This window comes from Phyllobates terribilis, unplaced genomic scaffold, assembly GCF_046119375.1.
Source record: "Phyllobates terribilis strain yellow unplaced genomic scaffold, ASM4611937v1 Scaffold_1__5_contigs__length_1240528914, whole genome shotgun sequence".
NCBI lineage: Eukaryota > Metazoa > Chordata > Amphibia > Anura > Dendrobatidae > Phyllobates > Phyllobates terribilis.
The window spans coordinates 905,182,522-905,194,663 of record NW_027362761.1 but is presented as its reverse complement, the minus strand read 5'-3'; the positions used below and the strand labels follow the sequence as shown (position 1 = coordinate 905,194,663).

The following is a 12,142-nucleotide window of genomic DNA, read 5'->3' as shown; positions in this document are numbered from 1 at the left end:
CAATAATGGGAATAATGTTTTTAAGATGCTGTACTCTATGGCTCTTCTAAGGGGCATTAAAACCGTCTTGTTAAGCTACTGCGACCTCCACCACTTTCCCAAGGGGCATTAAAACCGTCTTGTTAAGCTACTGTAAACTCCACCACTTTTCCAAGGGGCATTAAAACCGTCTTGTTAAGCTACTACGACCTCCACGTCTCTTCCAAGGGGCATTAAAACCATTTTGTCAAGCTACTGCGACCTCCACGTCTCTTCCAAGGGGCATTAAAACCGTCTTGTTAAGCTACTTTGACCTCTACGACTCTTCCGAGGGGCATTAAAACCATCTTTTTAAGCTACTGTGATCTCCACCACTTTTCCAAGGGGCATTAAAACCGTCTTGTTAAGCTACTGCGACCTCCACGTCTCCTCCGAGGGGCATTAAAACCGTATTGTTAAGCTACTGTGATCTCCACCACTTTTTCAAGGGGCATTAAAACCGTCTTGTTAAGCTTTTGCGACCTCCACGTCTCTTCTGAGGGGCATTGAAACCGTCTTGTTAAGCTACTGGGACCTCCACGACTCTTCCAAGGGGAATTAAAAGCATCTTGTTAAACCACTCTGAACTCCACAGCTCTTCCAAGAGGCATTGAAATGTTGTTTTTAATTAACTCTAACCTCCAAGACTTTTCGAACGGGCATTGCATTTCCTCCTAATTTTTGGCAGCTTTTGCTTGGAAGGCATAGGCAAAGTCTATGTGAGACCCACTCCCCAATAATGGGAATAATGTTTGTAATATGCTGTACTGCATGGCTCTTTTAAGGGGCATTGCATGTTCCTCCGTCCTAATTTTTGACAGCTTTTGCTTGGAAGGCATAGGCAAAGACTATGGGAGACCCACTCCCCAATAATGGGAATAATGTTTGTAATATGCTGTACTGCATGGCTCTTGTAAGGGGCATTGCAAGTTCCTCCGTCCTAATTTTTGACAGCTTTTGCTTGGAAGGCATAGGCGAAAACTATGGGAGACCCACTCCCCAATAATGGGAATTATGTTTGTAATATGCTGTACTGCATGGCTCTTGTAAGGGGCATTGCAAGTTCCTCCGTCCTAATTTTTGGCAGCTTTTGCCTGGAAGGCATAGGCAAAGACTATGGGAGACCCACTCCCCAATAATGGGAATAATGTTTGTAATAAGCTTTACTGCATGGCTCTTGTAAGGGGCATTGCAAGATCCTCCATCCTAATTTTTGGCAGCTTTTGCTTGGAAGGCATAGGCAAAGACTGTGGGAGACCCACTCCCCAATAATGGGAATAATGTTTGTAATATGCTGTACTGCATGGATCTTGTAAGGGGCATTAAAACCGTCTTGTTAAGCTACTGCGACCTCCACCACTTTTCCAAGGGGCATTAAAACCGTCTTATTAAGCTACTGTAAACTCCACCACTTTTCCAAGGGGCATTAAAACCATCTTGTTAAGCTACTGCGACTTCCACGTCTCTTCCAAGGGGCATTAAAACCGTCTTGTCAAGCAACTGCGACCTCCACGTCTCTTCCAAGGGGAATTAAAACCGTCTTGTTAAGCTACTGCGACCTCCACGTCTCTTCCGAGGGGCATTAAAACCGTCTTGTTAAGCTACTGGGACCTCCACGTCTCTTCCAAGGGGAATTAAAAGCATCTTGTTAAACCACTCTGAACTCCACAGCTCTTCCAAGAGGCATTGAAATGTTGTTTTTAATTAACTCTAACCTCCAAGACTCTTCGAACGGGCATTGCATTTCCTCCTAATTTTTGTCAGCTTTTGCTTGGAAGGCATAGGCAAAGTCTATGTGAGACCCACTCCCCAATAATGGGAATAATGTTTGTAATATGCTGTACTGCATGGCTCTTTTAAGGGGCATTGCAAGTTCCTCCGTCCTAATTTTTGGCATCTTTTGCTTGGAAGGCATAGGCAAAGACTATGGGAGACCCACTCCCCAATAATGGGAGTAATGTTTGTAATATGCTGTACTGCATGGCTCTTGCAAGGGGCATTGCAAGTTCCTCCGTCCTAATTTTTGGCAGCTTTTGCTTGGAAGGCATAAGCAAAGACTATGGGAGACCCACTCCCCAATAATGGGAATAATGTTTGTAATATGCTGTACTGCATGGCTCTTGTAAGGGGCATTGCAAGTTCCTCCGTCCTAATTTTTGGCAGTTTTTGCTTGGAAGGCATAGGCAAAGACTATGGGAGACCCACTCCCCAATAATGGGAATAATGTTTGTAATATGCTGTACTGCATGGCTCTTGTAAGGGGCATTGCAAGTTCCTCCGTCCTAATTTTTGGCAGCTTTTGCTTGGAAGGCATAAGCAAAGACTATGGGAGACCCACTCCCCAATAATGGGAATAATGTTTGTAATATGCTGTACTGCATGGCTCTTGTAAGGGGCATTGCAAGTTCCTCCGTCCTAATTTTTAGCAGCTTTTGCTTGGAAGGCATAAGCAAAGACTATGGGAGACCCACTCCTCAATAATGGGAATAATGTTTTTAAGATGCTGTACTGTATGGCTGTTGTAAGGGGCATTAAAACCATGTTGTTAAGCTACTGTAAACTCCACCACTTTTCCAAGGGGCATTAAAACCGTCTTGTTAAGCTACTGCGACCTCCACGTCTCTTCCAAGGGGCATTAAAACCGTCTTGTCAAGCTACTGCGACCTACACGTCTCTTCCCAGGGGCATTAAAGCCGTCTTGTTAAGCTACTGCTACCTCCATGACTCTTCCAACGGGCATTGCATTTCCTCCTAATTTTAGTTAGCTTTTGCTTTTCAATGCATAGGCGAAAACTAAGGGAGACCCACTCCCCAATAATGGGTAGAAGGTTTTTAGTACGCTGTAATCCATGTCTGTTTCAAGGGGCATTGCAGTTCCTCATAATTTTTGGAAGGCCTTCCCTTCACTGTTTAGGCCAACAGTGCACAGGAGACCCAGTTGCTATAAATGGAAAAAATGGTATAGTTAAGGCCCTCTGACCTCCATGTCGCTTCCAAGGGGCATTGGAGTGCCTCTAAATTTTTGGTAGGCATTGCACTCACTGTTTGCCCTATAACTGTGTAGCCGAACCGCTCCTTTTGGTACAGAAACATATCCTACAAGACATGTGTGGTTGACTGGCCTGATATTGATGTGAATGGTCCCTGTTCCTCCTGCTCTATCTCCTTTGCCACCACCTCATCCATCATTTATCACCAGAAGCTTTGTTTTAACGGGAGTCATAGAACTGGGATAATAGCAGGAAAACATCCAGCAATCCTCGGAGGAGGTAGGATATGCGCCAAAACGCTGACCACCTCAGGCCTAGCCACTACTACATAAATGCGCTTGCATTCCAAGAAAACAAAGCAGATGCAAACTTCTATCATCATCATGCTCCTCACCTTGGCACTCTCAACTCTCCTGATGGAGAAGCCAGGGCCCACCGGAGGAGTCTGGTTCTCTGGTGGGCTCGTCCAATGCTGCCCTAAAGCAGGCCAGGCTAAGAAAAGAGTGTGGGAAGGTAACAGGAGAAATAGGGGCGGCTGGGGACCGTTTATGGACACCCGGCCGCCCCCTGGCGGCTGGGGACCGAGCGTGGACACCCGGCCGCCGGGCGGCTGGGGACTGAGTATGGATACCTCGCTGCCGAGGCAGACATGAGGTAGTGGCCAGCTTCGGCCTCCTCCAAACTAAAAGGCCCCATTTCAAGTGCAAGCTAGCAGTATGGTATTGCAGCCTGCGGGTGGGTGGGTGGTTGGCTGCATATTTGCGCTTGCATTGCAAGGAATGGGGGAGGTACAATTGAACACTGCCCTGGGACAAGGACTTGCACGGGGATAGTTGCAAGTCTGCATCTTCTGATGCGGCAAGGATCACTTCTGATGGGCACACTTTTAGGCAGTGACCTGGGTGTCAGACATGCTTCCAGGGGTCTTCCCTATGCTGTTCCCATGTCTTTTCAGCACTGTATGCATGTGTCACACAGCACATGGCCAGATAAGATTGTAAAATGTTAAAATGACATTTCCCGGTGAATGCATTAGTCACGGTTGAAAGCAATACAAAAGTGCAAAAACGCATAAAAAATGGTACTTGTGAACATAGCCCAAGGTGTGGAGATGTATTTTTTTTTTGGGGTTATTTATTTTACCTTATACACAAGTCTTTACCCTGGAAAGGATCTTCCTTAACATATTTCACAGGAAAGCAGTTTCAATTTTGTTTTTGAACGTTTAATTGTGAGCCCTTAAAAGTAGCTTAATACCTCTGACCACGTTGTTGACAGCAGTGACCAGGGGATCAGAAATGCTTCCTGGGGCGATCCCTATGCTGTCCCCATGTCATTTGGGCACTTGTTAGGCTTTTAAAAGACTGCCGGGGGTGCCGCCGCAAAAATGCTCGGGTCTCCCATAGACTAACATTGGGTTTGTTGCTCGGGTCGAGCACCCGAGCATCATGGTGAGCTCGGCCCGAGCTTTGAGTACCCGAGCATTTTAGTGCTCGCTCAACACTAATGGGAACATGTCGTACTTGTTTCTGTGGCCCTGTTCTATGTGTTTTTATATTCTTAGTGGGGTTTTTCCTAAATTTGGTCAGCCGTTAGACTCACTGCATACCCTATAACTGTATAGCAGACTCTCTCCTTTCTAACGGGAATTTGTCATTACTGTGGCCCTGCTATAAGTGTCTTTAATTTCTTAGTGGGGTTTTTCCTAAATATGGTCAGCCGTTGGACTTACTGCATACCCATTAACTGTATAGCAGACTCTCTCCTTTCTAATGTGAATTTGTCATTACTGTGGCCCTACTCTATGAGACTTTAATTTCTTAGTGGGGTTTTTCCTAAATTTGGTCAGCCGTTGGACTCAATGCATACCCTATAACTGTATAGCAGACTCTCTCTTTTCTAATGGGAATTTGTCGTTACTGTGGCCCTGCTCTATGTGTCTTTAATTTCTTAGTGGGGTTTTTCCTAAATTTGGTCAGCCGTTGGACTCACTGCATACCCTATAACTGTATAGCAGATTCTCTATTTTCTAATGGGAATTTGTCTTTTCTGTGGCCCTGCTCTATGTGTCTTTAATTTCTTAGTGGGGTTTTTCCTAAATTTGGTCAGTCGTTGGACTCACTGCATACCCTATAACGGTATAGCAGAGTCTTTCCTTTCTAATGTGAATTTGTCAATACTGTGGCCCTGCTCTATGTGTCTTTAATTTCTTAGTGGGGTTTATCCTAAATTTGGTCAGTCGTTGGACTCACTGCATACCCTATAACTGTATAGCAGACCCTCTCCTTTCTAATGGGAACATGTTGTACTTGTTACTGTGGCCCTGCTCTATGTGTCTTTAAATCCTTAGTGGGGTTTTTCCTAAATTTGGTCAGCCCTATGTGTCTTTCAGAGTCCCTCCATCATCAATGAAACAGGATGTGTCTGATGATGTATCACATACCACATTGCCAGATAAGGTTGTAAAATGTTAAAATGACATTTCCCGGTGAATGCATTTGCCTTAAGGATCTATCTTTAGTAAAATAACAGTCGCCAATGTAACCTCAATGTAATCACATTGTTCAGCTGCTGCACCTCCTCCATCTCCGAAATGACCACATCAGTCACAAGCTGAAAGCACTGCAGCACTGCCTTGGCCAAGCGGCAACAGGCTGTGCTGAAGATAACATGCTTAATGCTTAGGTGACAAACTGCCCAGCGCTGCAGATTTGTTGAAAGCTGTAACACAGCAGCTTGATCTGTGGCTCTCACCGCTGAACATACAGCCAGGCCTGGTCATGTGTGACAATGGGCGGAACCTGGTGACGGAGAAATGACAGCCGGTGTAGATACAGTTTCCCTCTATGCTAGTCTTTTCACCGAGCTAAAGAATATGGCTGTGGTGAAATATAACTCCCACTGAGAAGCTGTTTCAGATTGAAAAACATTGGGCCCACCAGTGGATTTGATTCTGAGGGCTCACCTTTCTCCCCAGCTCAAGAGCCCCATAGCAGCTGCAAAGTTAGCGCTATCATGAACCCTCCTGATGTAGAAGCCAGGGCACACCAGAGGATTCTCTGGTGGGACCGTCCAACCCTGCCGAGGAGCAGTGCTGGCTAAGAAAAGTGTGTGGGAAGGTTCCCAGACACTCTATGGCTGCTTTTTTACTGAGGTGGAAACCCACGCAAACACGGGGAGAATGTACAAAATCCTTGCAGATGTTGTCCTTGCTAGGATTTGAACCCAGGATCCCAGCGCTGAAAGGCTTCAGTGCTAACCACTGATCCAATGTGCTGCCGTTCACCCTCTGATATCTAACAGGCTGGGGAAACTTGCACCTACTGGCACTCTATCTTCAGCTCCTTTGTGAGAAACTAATGTATTTGTGCAGCCACTCAGTCTACCAAATAAAATTCCTGAGAAGGAAATTGGGGAAGGCTTCGCTACTGGTACTGGGGGAAGTGATAATACCATGGCGTCGAACCATAGTTTACTGGAAATATTCCAGGCTGGTAGGAGGCAAGCAGATTCCCACAGAAAATTACCAGCAGTGATGTTCTGGGACCCGCGCTTGTAGAAGGCAGAGACAACGCCCGGAGAAATAGTGGGGGCTGGGGACAGCGTATGGACACGAGGCATGAGGTTGTGAAAATCTTCCGCCTCCATGAGCCTAAAAGGCCCCATTTCAAGTGCAAGCAGCTGCCCAGAAATCTGGCAGTTCAGTATTGCAGCCTGTGGGTGGGTGGGTGGCTGGCTGCATACTCGTGCTTGCATTCCAAGTAACAGAAAACTAAGCAGATGGTGGCCTCTATCATCATCATGGCCTCACCTCGGCACTATGAACTCTCCTGAAGGAGAAGCCAGGGCCCACCGGAGGAGTCTCCGGTTTTCTGGTGGGTACGTCCAACCCTTCTGAGAAGCAACCCTGGCTAAGAAAAGTATGGGGGAAGATTCCCGGACACTCTATGGCTGTTTTTTTAATGTGGATCGGACGTGATTATACATGTTATCTCTCAAACCGGCTTGCAGATCAGGCCATTGCCCAACTCTGTAGTCATGAAATTAAATGCGCAAAGAAAGATGTTTGTGTGTCAAAGCACCACCGAGAAATGCGAGTTGATATTGGACGGGCTGCCATTGCTTCTGCAAAAGCTGCATTAGAGGACACTCCTGGGAGAAATGACACCCAGAGCAGATACGATTTCCCTCTATGCCAGTCCTTTCATCGAGCTAAAGAATATGGCTGTGGTGAAATACGACTCAGCAAAAAAAGCTGTGGACTGGCTCCGTACCGTCCCTGGCCACATTCACCTGTCCACCTGTTTGTGGTTAGGCGTTCCTTCCCAGTAAGTGCACTGGGGAGGGCATGGGTAATGTTGTGGGACCCGTGCTTGTGAAAGGCGGAGACGACATCGGGAGAAACAGTGGCGGCTGGGGACCGAGTATGGAAACCCCGCCGCTGGCATGAGGTTATGAAAAGCTTCCACCTCCACGAGCCTAAAAGCCCTCATTTCAAGTGAAAACAGCTTTAGAGGACTTCTTGGGAGAAATGACAGCTGGGTAGATATGGTTTCCCAAGTCCTTTCACCGAGCTAAAGAATATGGCTGTGGTGAAATACAACTCAGCAAAAAAAGCTGTGGACTGGCTCCGTACCGTCCCTGGCCACATTCACCTGTCCACCTGTTTGTGGTTAGGCGTTCCTTCCCAGTAAGTGCACTGGGGAGGGCATGGGTAATGTTGTGGGACCCGTGCTTGTGAAAGGCGGAGACAACACCGGGAGAAACAGTGGCGGCTGGGGACCGAGTATGGAAACCCCGCCGCTGGCATGAGGTTATGAAAAGCTTCCACCTCCACGAGCCTAAAAGCCCTCATTTCAAGTGAAAACAGCTTTAGAGGACTTCCTGGGAGAAATGACAGCTGGGTAGATATGGTTTCCCAAGTCCTTTCACCGAGCTAAAGAATATGGCTGTGGTGAAATACAACTCAGCAAAAAAAACTGTGGACTGGCTCCGTAGTGTCCCTGGCCACATTCACCTGTCCACGTGTTTGTAGTTAGGCGGTCCTTCCCAGTAAGTGCACTGGGGAGGGCATGGGTAATGTTGTGGGACCCGTGCTTGTGGAAGACAGAGACGACACCGGGAGAAACAGTGGCGGCTGGGGACCGAGTATGGAAACCCCGTCGCTGGCATGAGGTTATGAAAAGCTTCCACCTCCACGAGCCTAAAAGGCCACATTTCAAGTGCAAGCAGCTGTAAAAAATTTTGCAGTATAGTATTGCAGCCTGTGGGTTGGTGGGTGGCTGGCTGCATACTTGCGCTTGCATTCCAAGGAATGGGGTAGGGACAGCTGAACGCTGCACTGGGACAAGGACGTGGACGGTGATTGTTGCTAGTCTGCAATGACAGGTGCATGGCGGGAGACATCTTCGCATGCGCCAAGGATTACTTATGATGGGCACATTTTTAGGCAGTGACCTGGGAGTCAGAGATGCTTCCAGAGGTCTTCCCCATGCTGTTCCCATGTCTTTTCAGCACTGTATGCATGTGTCTGATGATGTGTCACACACCACATGGCCAGATAAGGTTGTAAAATGTTAAAATGACATTTCCTGGTGAATGCATTTGTTTTGGTTGAATACAATGCAAAAGTGCAAAAACGCATCAAAAACGCTACGTGTGAACATAGCCCAAGGTGTGGAGGAGTATTTTTGTCTTTGGTTATTTATTTTGCTTTATATACAAGTCATTACCCTGGAAAGGATGTTCCTTAACATATTTCCCAGGAAAATCCATTTTGGTTTCGTTTTTGTATGTTTTATTGTGAGTCCGTAAAAGTGGCATAATACTCTGACAACGTTGTTGACAGCAGTGATCTGGGAGTCAGATATGCTTCCAGGGCTCTTCCCCATGCTGTTCCCATGCCATTTGAGCACTGTTCCCATCGATTTGGGCAATTTTTAGGCCCTCTGCGGACTGCCGGTGGGAGCCGTCTGAAAAATGCTCGAGTCTCCCATAGACTTACATTGGGCTCGTTGCTCGGGTCGAGCACCCGAGTATCCCAATGTGCTCGACCCGAGCAACGAGTACCCGAGCATTTAGTGCTCGCTCATCACTAATTATAAAGTGTCATATGCACCTTACCCCCATAATTTCTTTCCCCCATCACCCTCATCATTGCTATTTCACCACCCTCATCATTGTTCTCCCCCATCACCTCCATCACTGTTCTCCCACACCACCCTTTTCATTGCTCTCCCCCACTACTCTCATCATTGCTCTCCCCCTCCACCCACATCATTGCTCTCCCCCACCACCACCCATCATTTCTCTTCCCCACCACCCCATCATTGTTCTCCCCCACCACCAACATTGTTCTTCCACACCACCCCCATCATTGCTCTCCCCCACTACCCTCATCTTTGTTCTCCCCGACCACCCTCATCATTGCTATTCCCCCATCACCCCCATCATTGCTCTCCTCCAACACCCCCATCATTGTTCTCCACCAACACCCTCATCATTTCTCTCACCCACTACCCCTCAGTGTCCTCTCCCCAGAGTTTTGGTTAAAAAAAAAAAAGAAAAAAAACACACTTACCTCTCAGTCCATACCCCTGCAGCATCATCGTCGCCGGCAACTTTCTCTCTGACACAGGCGCTCGTTGTGCTGAGGTCATGAAGTCACGTGCACCTGTGTCACTGAGAAAGCACTGGGCAGGAAGCAGAGGATGGATCCCTGCAGGTCCGCTGTCATCTTCTCCTGTAGACAGCGGAGCTGCAGGGATCACTCCCTGCCTGCTGCGTATGATGGGAGCAATCTGAAACAGCCCCCCCTCCACCTCCGGGGCCCGTCCACCCCTGATCACATATTAATCCCTGTTAGTGCATACCTCAGGCGGTATGCCATAACAGCTTCCTGTGCATTTTACATTAAGAAACGTTAATGCATTAAAATAGATATTCCAATGCAAAAATAGTTAAAAAGCTAAAGTGCTTTGTGGAACAAAAATTAATAAAGTTTTGTTGAACACAATTATTTTTAAAATGTAAAAAACTGCAGTAGCGCTGTTGCTATAGCAAGATCAGATAGGCAAAGAGCCGCAATCTCAAAGCACCGTATGCCCTGGTGCAAATAATAATGAAATTATAAAAAGATAAAAAGAATAGAGATGCGCTGCAAACCACTCATAAAATACCAAGAGAGTGATTCCTACCTGTCTTAGAGAGAATGGTAGTCCAAATGAAGATATACGCGTGCAGCTTCCAGTCCAGAGGTCCTTTGAAGAAGTCACAACTGCAACTAGAGGTGATGGACAAGTGCCGGAGTCTGTAGAACAAGCCGTGAGTGTTGCAGAAAATGGGTTCAAACAGCGTATTAATGCCGGAGATAGTATCTGTGTGACGTCACACAGATACTAAGAGCTCACATCCTTGATTATCAGCGGTCCTGCAGGTGTGACCGGCCGGCACACCTATCAGGCTGTCTGCAGTTCTTCTCACCCATGATCTTCATCCCTGTTTCCACCTAGTGCAACGGCTGCATGTACCTGAAAGCCAGAGTCTCTGCAGCCCTCTATCTCCGGCGTTAATACGCTGTTTGAACCCTTTTTCTGCAACACTCACGGCTTGTTCTACAGACTCCGGCACTTGTCCATCACCTCTAGTTGATGTTGTGACTTCTTCAAAGGACCCCTGGGAGCTGCACGCTTATATCTTCATTTGGACTACCATTTTCTCTAAGACAGGTAGGAATCACTCTCTCGGTATTTTATGAGTAGTTTGCAGCGCATCTCTTTTCTTTTTATCTTTTTACAATTATTTTTAATTTAAACTTTTTTTGTGAAGTAAGTCATAAAACATAAAGGGACCAATACATCAAAGTGTTTATGATATAAAACTGGTCTAAAACACTTTGAAAAGAGTCACCACATTTTTTAATCTATTCTGACAGTTTTACATAATAAATACCCAATGTAATAGTGTGATACCGTAGTACCCATATGGTTCTGATGCACTCCTTATTAGATATAATTTTTACCCTGATGCAGTAATCATACTCTGTGAGGTTACAATCAGTCTTTAGGTCCTAATCACCTCTGATACTCTCACCAATGACTGACCAGTGACAGTAGTTTAGCTTTTAACCGGTGACAAAATGAGAGGTTTCTTCCTGGTGGTACCTGGTACTAGGTCCCTGATGGTCCTGTGGTATATAATAATTTTTATCTACAGCAGGAAGTCTGTTCTGTTGGTATATGGTTCCTGATGATCAGTTGTACAGTTAGCATCGAGCTCCTACATGGTATTCTGTGAAACAGTCAATTTTTAACTGTTAGAGGATAAAATACATTTTCATATATATTTCATAGTGATATCATGAAAACAATGATATCATTTGTGTTCCAAGAGTCTCTTTAGTTGGAGAGATTACAATGTATTTTATAATGTAATGTAGTGTAAGTGGTAAAAAGCAAACCTTTGCAGTTATCACCAAATTAAAGCCTGGGATTTATTATATCACCCGGCTTTCCTGATCAAATATTTTGACACACTACTGAGCTGATGTGTCCTGCCCTTGCCATCTATATTCATGTAAGAAATCTCACCTGTATTGAAGGGGTTATCTGAGATTTTGGTACTTTTTGCTATGCGGCTTAAAACTTACAGGGAAGTAACTGCTAACTACCTGCTTGATCTCTGCCGGCTCAAAGCGATCACGGGCCGCTCCTGTTGGCAATTCTGCTTCCGAAGATATCACATCGACAGAGCAGCTTCTTCTTTTCTGCCCTGCTTTGTTGACGGAGTGTCACTGTCGATGTCATCCTGACTGACAGCTGTCCTCCTGCTCCCTGTCAGCAAGGAGCCAGCTGTCAATCAGTATGACAACGGCAGGGACGCTCCAGCAAACGAGGAAACCAGAAGAGAAAGAGATGCTCTGTTGACATGAGGTGAAATGTAGCAGAAGGGTCACTGCCTAAAACAGGAGATATCATTGCTGGGTAGAAATGGCAGGTCATTAACAACTACATGTCTGTATGTTCTTAGATCCATAGTAAAAAGTTGGTGGTTATGTAGATAAGGTCTTTTCTTTAAAGAAGCCCTCCTCCCATAAAAGTTTTTATCCTCTTACTACATTGCAATCATCAGTTAAT

General features: G+C 46.1%; 1 protein-coding gene across 1 annotated transcript in view; it reads left to right on the top strand.

Annotated features, from left to right (window-relative positions):
- QRFPR (pyroglutamylated RFamide peptide receptor) overlaps positions 1-12,142 on the top strand; it is a 325,429-nt gene that overhangs the window by 310,353 nt on the left and 2,934 nt on the right. The window lies entirely within an intron of this gene.